Source organism: Callithrix jacchus, chromosome 12, assembly GCF_049354715.1.
Source record: "Callithrix jacchus isolate 240 chromosome 12, calJac240_pri, whole genome shotgun sequence".
Taxonomy (NCBI): Eukaryota; Metazoa; Chordata; class Mammalia; order Primates; family Cebidae; genus Callithrix; species Callithrix jacchus.
In genome coordinates, this window is record NC_133513.1 from 108,432,514 (window position 1) to 108,445,265 (window position 12,752).

Sequence of the window (12,752 nt, forward strand, 5' to 3'; positions counted from 1 at the left end):
TGTTTTGATTTTCTGATTTATTCTATACTTTAAGTGAGGGTTAAATAAATAGCCTTCTCATATAACCCCACTTGAAATTATTTTTTCTTTTTCTTTTTAAGGTTGATTTAACACAAGGTAATTACTGAACTGTTAAAGAAATATGTGTATAATTACTATTTGGTAAACTTTTGGAAATTAATTTGAGAAATTTACTTCTTCATTGTATAGTGATTGATTCAGATGTTGATACAGTAAGAAAAACACCATAAATATTTTGTCTTTAAAATTTTAACATTGAGGATATATGACTTTATTTCCTAAGATTCATAGAGAAATATTTATCAAATTTCACCTCTTTTATTCAGTTATGTTTGAAAGGGAAAGGGTTCATCTATAGAATTTACTAAATAGTAATTAAAATTGATATGATTATTATATTTTAAATTGTTTTCTCTCCTTTATTTCTCATTTAAATAATTTTGAAAAAACCATTACATAGTTATTTTAGAATGTTTTTGAATACTTAGTGGTTGGAAATTAACTTTCTAAATTGGGTTTTTTGGAGAACTTATTCTTCTGGAAGCGAAATCAAAATTTGTGTAATGAGGTTGAAATACTCCACTCTCTGAAAATAATACAAGGTGGAAAATAATTGAGGTGGACAAGATATGTAGGCCTAATTTCTCCCCTTTATTAAATTCATTACATTATGCCTAAGGAATGTGATATATTAAAGCAAGAAGTATTAATATATGTGCTTATTTATAAAACTATAATAAACTTTATACAAAACACAGTAAAATTATTTTAATTATGATTTTAAACACTAGCAGCCATCATTGTACTCCCTTTCAATAAGTTCGTAAGGTTTTCAAATTCCACCTACAAGTGATATCATGCAACATTTGTCTTTTTGTGATTGACTTGTTTATTTAGCATAATGTCCTTCTGTTTCTTCTGTATTGTCACAAATGGCCAGATTTCCTACTTTTTAAAGGCTGAATAATATTCTATTGTTATGTGTGTGTATGTATGTATATAAATACATATTATATATATAAAACATATAGACATATATATTACAATTTCTTTATGCCTTCATCTATCCATGGACACAGCTCATTTTTATATTTTGGCTATTGGAAATAATGTTTCAAAGAATGTCAGAGTGCAGCTGTATCTCTGAGATACTTATTTCATTTAGTTTGAATATATCCCCAGTGGTGGGATTGCTGGATCATTGGTGGTTTTATTTTTAATTTTTTGAGGAATCTTCATACTGCTTTACATAATGGCTGTACCAATTTCCCTTCCACCAATTGTGTGTAAGACATTCCATTGCTCTACATCTATTCAAACACTTGTTATCTTTTGTATTTTTTATATTGGCCATCATAACAGCTGTGAGGTGATATCTCATTGTGGTTTTAATTTGGATTTCTAAGATAATTAGCAATGCTGAGCACCATTTCATATACTATTGGTCATTTGTATATCTTCTTTGGAGGAACCTATAATCAGGTCCATTGTCCATTTTTTAAATTGGGTATTTGTTTTCTTGCTAATGAGTTTCATGATTCCTTACTATTTTGGATATTAACTCCTTATTGAATGGATTGTTTGCAAATATTTTTTTTTATTCTGCAGGTTGCCTCTTCAGTTTGTTGATTGTTTCCTTTGCAGTACAAGGAAACTTTTTTCAGTTTGATGCAGTCCCAGTTGTTTATATTTGTTTTTGTTGCTTGCATTTCTAGTATCATATCCAAAAACATCATTGATAAGGCCAGTGTCAAGGAGCTTAGTCCCTTTATTCTGTTTAGGATTTCTATAATTACAGGTCTTATACTTACATCTGTAATTCATTTTGAGTTGATGTTTATGTATGGTATAAAGTACGATTCGAATTTCATCTTCTCCATATAGATATCCCAGTTTTGCCAATACCATTTATTGAAGAGACTATCTTTTCCTTATTGTTTATTCCTGGCACTGAGTTAAAGATCAGTTGACCCTGTGTGTGGGTTTATTTCTAGCCTTTCTTTTCTCCTCCACTGTTATTAATGTATTTTTATGCCAGCAACTTACTGTTTTGATTACTATAGATTCTTAATATAGTTGGAAATCAGGAAGTATGATGCCTCCAGCTTTGTTCTTCTTTTACAAAATTTCTTTGACTGTTTGCAATCTTTTGTGGTTCCTTTTGAATTTTAGGATTTCTTTCTGTTTCTGTGAAAAATGTCATCGGAATTTTGATAGCAATTGTATTGACTCTGTAGATCACTTTGGGCAGTGTGGCTATTTAAACAATGTTAATTCTTCCAATCAATGAACATAGGATACTTTTCCATTTATTTTTGATGATTTCAATTTCTTTCATCAGTGCTTTATAATTTTCAGTGTGCAGGTCATTCATTTCCTTGGTTAAACTTAAGTATTTTATTCATTTTGATTCTATTGTAAATATGATTGTTTACTTAACTTTTGTTTTGGAGAGTTCATTGTTAATGTATAGAATTGCAACTGATTTTTGTATGTTGATTTTGTATCTGGCAACTGGACTGAGTTTATTAGTTTTAACAGTTTACTAGTGGTCTCTAGGATTTCCTGTGTATGAGAACATGTCATCTGCAAACAGAGACAAGTTTTCTTCTTCTTTTCCAATTTGGAAGCCTTTTATTTTTCCTTGTCTACTAGGTCTACCAATACTGCATTGAATAGAAGTAGTGAAAGTGGGAATTCTTTTTTCTTTCGTAAAATTAGAGGAAAAGCTTTCTGCATTTTGCCGTAGTGTGGGATGTTAGATATTGTCTTGTCATATAAGTTCTTTATTGTTTTGAGGTACTTTTCTCTTAAACCTAATTTGTTGAAAGTTTTTTTTTTTATCATGAAACAGTGTTAAATTTTGTCAAGTGCTTTTTCAGCATCTATTGAGATGATAATATGATTATTGTTTTTCATTCTGTTAATGTGGTATATCACATTTTGGTTCATATATTTTGAACTATCCATGCATCCCTGGGATAAATCCCACTTGATCATGTTTTATGATAGTTTTAATGTGCTGTTGAATAAAATGTGGTTGGCTAGCATCTTGTTTAGGATATTTGCATTTATGTTCATCAAGGACATTGGTTTATAATTTTTTCCCGTATGTTCCCTATGGTAAGCTGTGGTACAACAGTATTCATGTATTTATTTGTTTGTTTTCCCTCTCACTGATATTTTACTATTGTATTTATTTTTTAAATAACACAATAAAGCATTATTAACTATAGTCACCATGTTGTACAATAGAAATTTTCAACTTAATTCTCCTATTTAACTAAAATTTTGTATCCTTTTACCAACATCTCTGAAATGCCATTGATTTTCTTTTCTTGTAGTCTCTTTGTTTGACTTGAGTGTCAGAGAAATGCTGGCCTTACGGCATAAGTTTGGAAGGGTTCACTCTACTTCATATTTTTGGAAGAGTTTGAGATGGCTTGGTGTTAATGCTTTAAATGTTTGTTAAAATTCACCAGTGAAGCCATCTATTCCTGGGCTTTTCTTTGTTGGAAAGTTTTTTATAACTGATTCAATCACCTTAGTTATTGTAGGTGTAATCAAGTTTCCTATTTTCACATGATTCAGTCTTGGCAAGTTCTATTTTTCTTGGAATTTATTCAGTTTTCTAAGTTATGTAGTTTGTTGGAATAAAAATGCCCACAGTCATTTCTTATGACCTTTTGGTATCTATGGTGACAGTAGTAATGTCTCCTTATATATTTATAATTTGTTTAAGTTTTGTCTCTTTTTTCCTTGGTTCGTCCTGTGAAAGATTTGTCAATTTTTAAAATTGTTTTTAGAACCATTTATCTTTTCTATTGTTTTTCTATCCTGTATTTCATTTCTGCCATGATCTTCATTATTTCCTTCCTTCTGCTAACTTTGGGCTTCATTATGGAACAATTCTGTTGCCATTTATTGTAAGGCAGGTCTAGTAGTGATGAATTTCTTCAGCTTTTGCTTGTCAGCTTTTATTTCTCCTTCATTTCTGAAGAACAACATTTCCAGGTACAGTATTCTTGGTTGGTAGTATTTTTCTTTCAGCCCTTTAAATATATCATCTCACTCCTTACCCGTGAGGTTTCTGCTGAGAAATCTGTTAATATCCTTAGAAGTATTCTCTTGTATGTGGGGTGGGTCATGATCTGATTCTGAGGTGTCTTAGTTAAGTCATTTTTAGATTCAATCTTCTTGGCGATGTTCGGTTTCATGGATCTAAACATCCACATATCTCATAAGATTTGGGAAGTTTTGGCCATTATTTTCAGGTTAATAGATGCCTGGAGTTAGGGACTGTGGTGAGTGAAATAGAGGAGGAATAGAAGGGAGATATAGAGGTTTTTAAAGAGTATCATCAGGGATCTTACGATGTTTTTAATGTTTTTTTTTTCATTTTAATGAGTTTTGGAGATGATTGAAATTAGTTAATATCATAATGAATAATCCTTGTCTTATTAAACTACTATTTAATTATGGACTTTGCATCACTGCACATCAAACACAACCTTTTCTTTTCCATCCTATACACATATTATAGGCATCAAAAATGGTGGATAATTTTAAGCAGAAGTAAAGTGTCTTCACCCTTCATAGGAGCACCAATTTCTATATATATTCATTTGCAGCAAAAGAGAACAGAAAACAGATTATAAATATGATTAGAGACCAGTTGTAAAGTTCTAGAATATTTATGCCTTTTTCAATTATTATCATGAAATGCTGCTATTATTTATATACATTATGTAATGTATTTTGAAAATTAGAAAGTTAATATGTAGCAAAACACCTTTAAACTAGACCTATCAGTTTGTCAGTTATGATGTCAGCAGTGATTCTAGTTATTATCAATGGAAGTAATCCAGTGTCAATGGATTATTTCTTAGTCCTTATAGTATTTAATTCTCTGTGACATATCTCACTGATTTCTTTTCTCCATTTGGAATAACTGTTTCTTCAATTTCTGTTGCATCTGTCTTTCCCATATTTGTAATTTCAGTCAAGTCATTCATTCTTCTGAGCTTCAATTATCCAGTCTATAAAATGAGGATTAGCAATAGTAATCAACTACAGGATTATCATGATGATTAAATGACATAGTAATGTGAAGCAAAACTATAGCTATTACACTGTAATAATTGTCCTAAATTATTACAAATTGGTATTTAAGAGAGTTTTTGATCTCATTCTTTACCTTACCTATTTAAAAATTTCCCATAATATTTAAGATAAATTTACTCCTTTATCTTTTACTTATGTGTATTTGGTTGATTAATTCTACTACAAGTCATACAAAAATTATAACTGCTCATCATAACAAGCAAAGACAAATTATTTAGTTTTATTCACTCTTGTTTCACATCTTTCTACAGTGAGAGTTTAAATCATTGATTTTAGAACTTATATTTTTTCTAATATAAGCTCTACAGCAATAAATTAACCTTTATGCACTGCTTTGAACACATTTTATATGTTTTTATATGTTGTATATTTATTTTTATTTAGTCTAAAATATTTCCTGATTTTTCCCTGTGATATTTTCTTTGATGCATAAGTTATTCTGAAATGTCTTATTTAATTCTCATATACTTTGGGTTATTTTCAGTGTCTACTTTTAATTAATTTCCAATTCAGTTTTTTCTATTGTCAGAGAAAATCTATGGTTTTAATCCTTTTTATTTTATTAAGGCCTTTTTTGAGCATATATTTTATTTTGCAGAAAATCCGTGTGCTTAAAACGCAAAGTGCCTTCTGCTCTTGTTATTCTTTTAATGTCATTTGGATATTTATTTGACTGTTATGCAGTGTCTGAGATTTTTGATGATTTTCTTACTACTATCAATTACTGAGAAGATTACAGAGATTTCCAATTATTTTTGGGGATGTGTTTCTTTTTTTAATATTGTCAGATTTTCTTCTTGTTTTTTGAAATTGTAGTAGTTTGTGCATGTACATTTACATAAAGGGTCTCTTTACTGACACTTTTATTTTTAGGAAATGTTCTTTTTTATCATTATTAAATCTACATATCAAACTACTTTCAGCTCCCTGAACATTTGTCCTCTCTCATTTATTTCTTTTTACTCATTATTTTTACATTCTGTATTTATTTCTTTCAAATGACCTTTCTGGCCTTAAGCTTGTTAACTTGTGCCTAGCCTTTGTTTAATTGTGAATATAACCTCCTTTTATACCTAACTACTAGCAATTACTCTTTTTTTTACAACTGGCATATTCAACTTATCAAAGTTTATTTATGTTTATTGTTTCACTTATTTATCCCCTATCAGCCCTTAAAGTCCTTTACAGAAGAAACTATGTATTTTAAAAATATTTTTAGTACTTAGCTGAGGTAACTAAAGTAATAGTTTTTCAATTAAGAGATGAGTAACATATTTCTCTGGAGAAAGGAATGTATAGATAAAATATACTTTCTTATACTCTTAAAAAAGATTTATCATGCAATGTAGATAGTTTATTAGTACAAAAAAAAGATTTCTCCCTTATATTTACAAAAAGCACATTGGTTTTTTATTTAATAATAACCAAAATTCTTTCTTTTCCCAAAATGAAATTTTATAGTAAGTTGTTTTGTTAAGATTTTTTTAATAAGAAACAGAAATGTCCGGGTGCGGTGGCTCAAGCCTGTAATCCCAGCACTTTGGGAGGCCGAGGCGGGTGGACCACGAGGTCAACAGATCGAGACCATCCTGGTCAACATGGTGAAACCCCGTCTCTACTAAAAATACAAAAAAATTAGCTGGGCATGGTGGCGCGTGCCTGTAATCCCAGCTACTCAGGAGGCTGAGGCAGGAAAATTGCCTGAACCCAGGAGGCGGAGGTTGCGGTGAGCCGAGATCGCGCCATTGCACTCCAGCCTGGGTAACAAGAGCGAAACTCCATCTCAAAAAAAAAAAAAAGAAACAGAAATGGCCCTTGACTAATAAAGAGAAGGAAATGTATTGCTAGCATAAAGTGTTGCTAACAAAGTGAAAGGGAAGAATAAATAATAAGGTTTTCAATAAGCAGAAAGCTTTCAGTTCTAGCAGTTTTCAGTTATGTGCATTAGTTGACATTTTTAACTGGGCATGCCTGCTGTATTGAATAAAATCTCATGATTTCTCCAACCCAACCTATAAATATTCACTCAAGATCTAAAATCTTAAGTGTATGAGTCCACTGGCAAATTTAGGTCATCTGTCTAACTTCCTCCTGACCTATAATGGTGCAAGAAAAAAAAAATCTCCTGGAAAATAGTTTTTGACTTCTATGCTGGAAGGTATGGGACTTGGAGTCACAACCCCAATAAAGAAAAAATATCTGATGAAATAATTATTTGTTTGGTCAGGAGATATTTGATCAAAAGTCAACAAATACTCATTATCCTGAAAATATTACAGATTTGACTGGGAAATAATGTAATTGTTATTAAAGTAAGAAAGAAGGCTTCAGTTATGATTTTTTAAAAATGCAATTAATCTGCTTCACAGCGAATTATATGTAACATATTTCATCAATGCCAGTTCTAACGTAGATATTCTTATCTTACTTCTGGGTGACAATTGTTTGGCCTCTCATTGTAAGCAGTAGGTATTAAGAACACAGGTTCTAAGTCAGACTACTACCTCAATTTGAAATTCTTTAATTACAAGGATTTTTGTTTGTTTGTTTAAGCCGCAGTCTTTCCCTTTCTTCCTCTGTCAAATGGGAGATGATAATAATACGTACCTTAATTAGTTTCTCTTGCTGTATAGCAAATTAGCACAAGCTTATCAGGTTAAAACAAGAATCATTTATTATTTTATAGTGTCTGTTGGAATCTGAGCATGGGTTAACCGAGTCCTATCCTCAAGGTTTCACAAGGCTGAAATTATGGTTTGTTGAGCTCCAGTCTCATCAGAGGCAGAAGGACTTCTGTTTGTTGGCAGAGCTCAGTGCATTGAAGTTGCAAGTCTTAGGTATTTTTCTTGTTACTGTTAGCCAGGGACTCTTAGCCCCTAGAAGATGGCCACTGTTTCCTGCCACATGACCCTCTCTATAACACGGCACTGTGCTTCTTTTACACCAGTTATACAATCTCTTTTCCTTTAAATCTCTTTCTTCAGTCTGTTATAATGGAGACTGATAAAATTCAATAATCATAAGAGTGACCATTTTACTACCTTTGGCATATAATGTAACCTAATCAAGAGAGTGACTTTTCCATTATATTCATAGATTGCACCTACACTTAAGGAAAATGCTATTACATATATAGTATTAAGATATTAGATATGTGTATATGTTTATCTTTTGATTTAGGGTAAAAAAATGGAAAGTTATTTAAAGTAATATGAAATGTACTAAAGCTATTGACTGAAATAATAATCTTAGTATTATAGTTTTATCAAAATAGTTCTTTTATATCAAATATATTTTAATACAATTTATATTATCAAATGTTTTCACTCCTTACTACCTACCTCCTGTCCCTTTCTTATGTAAGCCCTTTAGATTTTTATTTTATTTTAATTAATTATTCTGTAAAACATTTTAGTATGAATTATGTGCCAATCAAGCAATTATTATGGTATAAAGACTTGATGTGGGTAATGACATTGATAATAACTGTTTAATTAAAAGGCAATTTTTATCTTCTCAGTCTACCAGCATCATTGTTGCCAAAATTCATTGGTTCTGTTTTTCTTTACAATTATAAAGATGTTTGGGGAATAAATATCTTTGTTGAGGATTTTTAACATTTTTTGTTAATACTGTACCAAGATTTTGATAACTAATTAGAAGTTTTTTCTTTAACTGTTCCTAAATTATATGTGTTGTACAATTTTCTTGTAGTACCAGTCTTAGACCTATGAATGGAATTCTGGAAATCAAGAAATGTTTTAAAATGTCAAATGCATAATATGCTTACTAGAGTAGGCAATTTTAAGTTGGTGCTATTTGTACAGAATTAATCAGACATTAATTTAGCCATTGAGACCCTCTGCCATTTAAATATATTATTTGATTAATTTATGTAGTTTGGACAGCTATTTTAATCTAATGTAAATCAAACAAAAGTTTTCTTTATTGTCTTCAATAGAGTGTTTTATGTTTTAGGTGGCCAATCTCTTCAGCATTTAAATTTCTTGAGGATTTAAGATCCTTTAGAAATTCTAGTTGTGACTGTGAAACATATAGCAGTGTTATGTGATAAATGTTTCAATAATGTAGTAATTAAACAGAGAGAAAATCTTTTTGTTTTGGAATGCTGGAATCATGCCATTGAGTTCATTTGCATGAGTTTCTAATATGAGATTTTATTTTGGTAGCACTTATTCTTCATGATTTATAATGCCATACAATTAAATCTTGACAATAAAAAATAGACAAAAATTACTACTTAAGCAGTAGTGCTAATAACTTCAAAAAAAGAAAGTGTATTGAACTTAAGTACTTTGTATTCTTCTACAATGGTGCTGTTCGTCAACATTTTATATCACAGTTTAAATTAAATTAAATTAGATTGACTCTAAATTACCTGTTTCTGAACAAACAGGTTTTGATGATTCACTGTTATGTCAATCTGCAAAGTGATGTCATAATTTAGATTAGTTTTTTAAGTGAGAATGATACTAGGAATTATACTTCAATTTGCAATTCTAATTTCCATTCTAGACTGGTTAATTTTCTTGCTAATATTGATGAAGTTATACAGAACAAAATGGAAGAAGAAGCAAATCCTAATACTGATGTTTATCACAAATAAATTAGCATTTTCAACATAGATGAGTCATTTGAACACACACACGATATGGAAAACTACTGGTTAAGTAGTTATTAAAGAGGATGTTTTATCTTATATATATGATTCGAAAAGTAAGGCTATCAAAAATGTAATGATGAAGTTGCCCTTGTATATGTATTTTTTCAAAATGTCACATAGAATAATATTATTTATGGTTCTTGACTTCCAAATTTTTATGTGCTTGAGGAAGTTATCATATGTATTTTCAAATATACATTTTACTTTTTTAAAAAGTTTCAATTCTTTTGTCATTAAACCAACCAAGGGTGACATAAATTTAGAAGGTAGTATTAGAAATTGTTAATCAAGTTTATCAGTTGATTAAAGATGTATTAACTATGCTAATTAGAATTACAAATGTGAATAATATGTAACAAATATGTAAGGAACACATATAGAGAATGGCAGATTTTCTAATAACTATAAGATAATACTAGTTATGGCATGTACAAATGTTCTGGAAATTCAGACAAGGAAGATATGTTACATTTATAAGACATTGACAGAATTGAGTAGTAAAACCAGAGACCATCTGGCTCACAAAGCTGCAAATATTTGCTGTCTGGTTCTTTTAAAAAAAGTTTGTTCACTCCTTATTTAAAATGTTTCCATTGTCTATTGCTGGAAATTTGGAGTTATTTGCATTTAAAAAAAATATAAGATGATGAATATCTTTGTGTGCATTCTTTTTTTATTTTGGAAAATGATTTCTTTTACACATATGTACCAAAATTAAATTATTTGGTTAAAGTGTATAAAAAATTTATGATTGGATATTATGTACCAGGCATTATTCAAAGTATTTTACATGATTTGGCTCTATTATTCCTAACTTATAAAATATTTTTATTATCTAAATTTTTATAAGTGAACAAAATAACTTGTTCAATTTCATACAGTAGGCAATGGAATTGAGATATAAGACTGGTCATTTGACAACAGATCCCATTCTACAGCTATTAACACGCACTTGCTTTATTTTGCTATAATCTTATTAGAATTAATAGTAAGACTAAACATTTTTCTATTCATAAAATATTTACTGAGAAGAATTTCTAAACAAACATATTTACATCATATGACAATATTAAGAAAATTTGCCTTAACACTCTTCCGTTTTAAACCCAAACTGGAAGTGTGTAAAAGTCATCTAAAAGAAATCTAACTAGATTTGTTGGCAATTACAATTAAATATGACCTCTCAGGGTTTGTTAAGAACGTCTACTTCAGAAATTAAAAAAATAATTGAATTAATTTTTGGCAAAGGTATTAAAGTATGAGTATTACATTTTGGGTTTGATTTGTGAGCTACTGTATACTTTTAAGAAGTCATTAGTGTCCATGACCTCAGAAGGCAGTATGTTTACAATAATTGATCAAATGAAATATTAGTATGTAATGACCTAGCATCGCAGATATTTCAGAATCTCTCAACAGATAATGAATGTATATGTGACTTAATAGTGTACTTCTACTCTGGACTCTTGTTTCATGTTGTTATATAATGTTAGTAGAATCCCTAAATAAATGTTGACTCAATGCAGAATAGAGGATTATAGCAGTTCTTTAAATATTGCCTTACAAATGAATATTCAGCACTCAATGGGTTCTACACATAAAGCTGTAGGTTGAAATTTAGAATTTTTACTAATTCTTCAAAAAGTCTTTATTTTCGTAATTGCTCTACAAGAGTTGCTTATTCAAATGGCAAAGTAAATGATTATATAAGTTGATGTAAATTGTAGTAGTTTTGAAATTTTCATGTTTTTTAACTGTTATGTAATTTGATGAGAATAAAAATGCTTCTTTTATTAACAGATTTATAGTAGTGAATCATATATTTCTCCTTATTTTGTATGTTGATGGTTGGATGAACAAATACAATTTTTAATTAAGAAGTAATGAATTTATTCCTTAATAAACATCTATTGAGTTATTCCCTTTGGGTAGTCTAATAAATTATAGTAAAAACACAAATAAAAGTATAATTTAAAAGTTTGAAACTGTCCGAAGAATTAGAGCTTTATTTAAGAATTATTCTTTATTAGTTGCTTAATATAGGAAGCTCAGACAAGTGTAAAGTAGAATCCAAAATTTATGCAAAAGAAGACTTTATTCAGTACTGAATGTTGTTAGTAACTGAAATTTAGGCATAAAAGAAGTTAGAGGTGAAGGTCTTAGATATTCATTGTTTTAGCATGCACCCAGATGTTGAGTAATTTTTCTACATATTCTTTGCTTAGGTTCCCATTTCTTTCCTAAAGTTAAGAAAGAGCAAGGGATAATCTGTTTGCTAATAAAAGAGTATATATTTCATTTTTTAAGTAAATAAAATGGTATATTTTGACAATTCTGGACAGCTTTTGATTTACTAAAACATTTGGTGCTATCAAATTATAAATGAAAATTATTATTTGTAATTATTAATTTACTAACCCATGTGCTAATGGAAAAAGAAGCTACTTTTTGCATGTTCATCTCCTATAAAAAGGTATTTGCATCTTACAAGTCAGATAGGAAATTAACTCATTTATTTCATATGCCTTCATAAATCAACAATAGTTTCAATAATGAAAGAACATGTATTAATGAAGTCATCAGAAACTTGTATTACACAAAGAGCTGCTCTTTAACCTTCATGCTGGGAAAAAATTGTTAAGAAAGAGAGGGCATCTCGATTGAAGTTTTAAGCAAATTTAGGAAATTATAATGATGTTGTCTCATAATAACTAGAGATATAATAAATATAGATTTTCATTGCTTAAGTTTTATTTAATTATTTTATTCCCTCAATTTTCAGCATACATTTTATGGGTCATTTGTGCATATACAATTTTGACTTATTTCCAAATATATTTAATATAATTTGACATGACAATAAAATATAGAAATGAATACATGTACCACATGAATATATATGTAAACCTATCTTTACAAGTTG

General features: G+C 29.5%; 1 protein-coding gene across 13 annotated transcripts in view; it reads left to right on the forward strand.

The window, feature by feature from the left end:
• ATRNL1 (attractin like 1) overlaps positions 1 to 12,752 on the forward strand; it is an 839,028-nt gene that overhangs the window by 381,000 nt on the left and 445,276 nt on the right. The window lies entirely within an intron of this gene.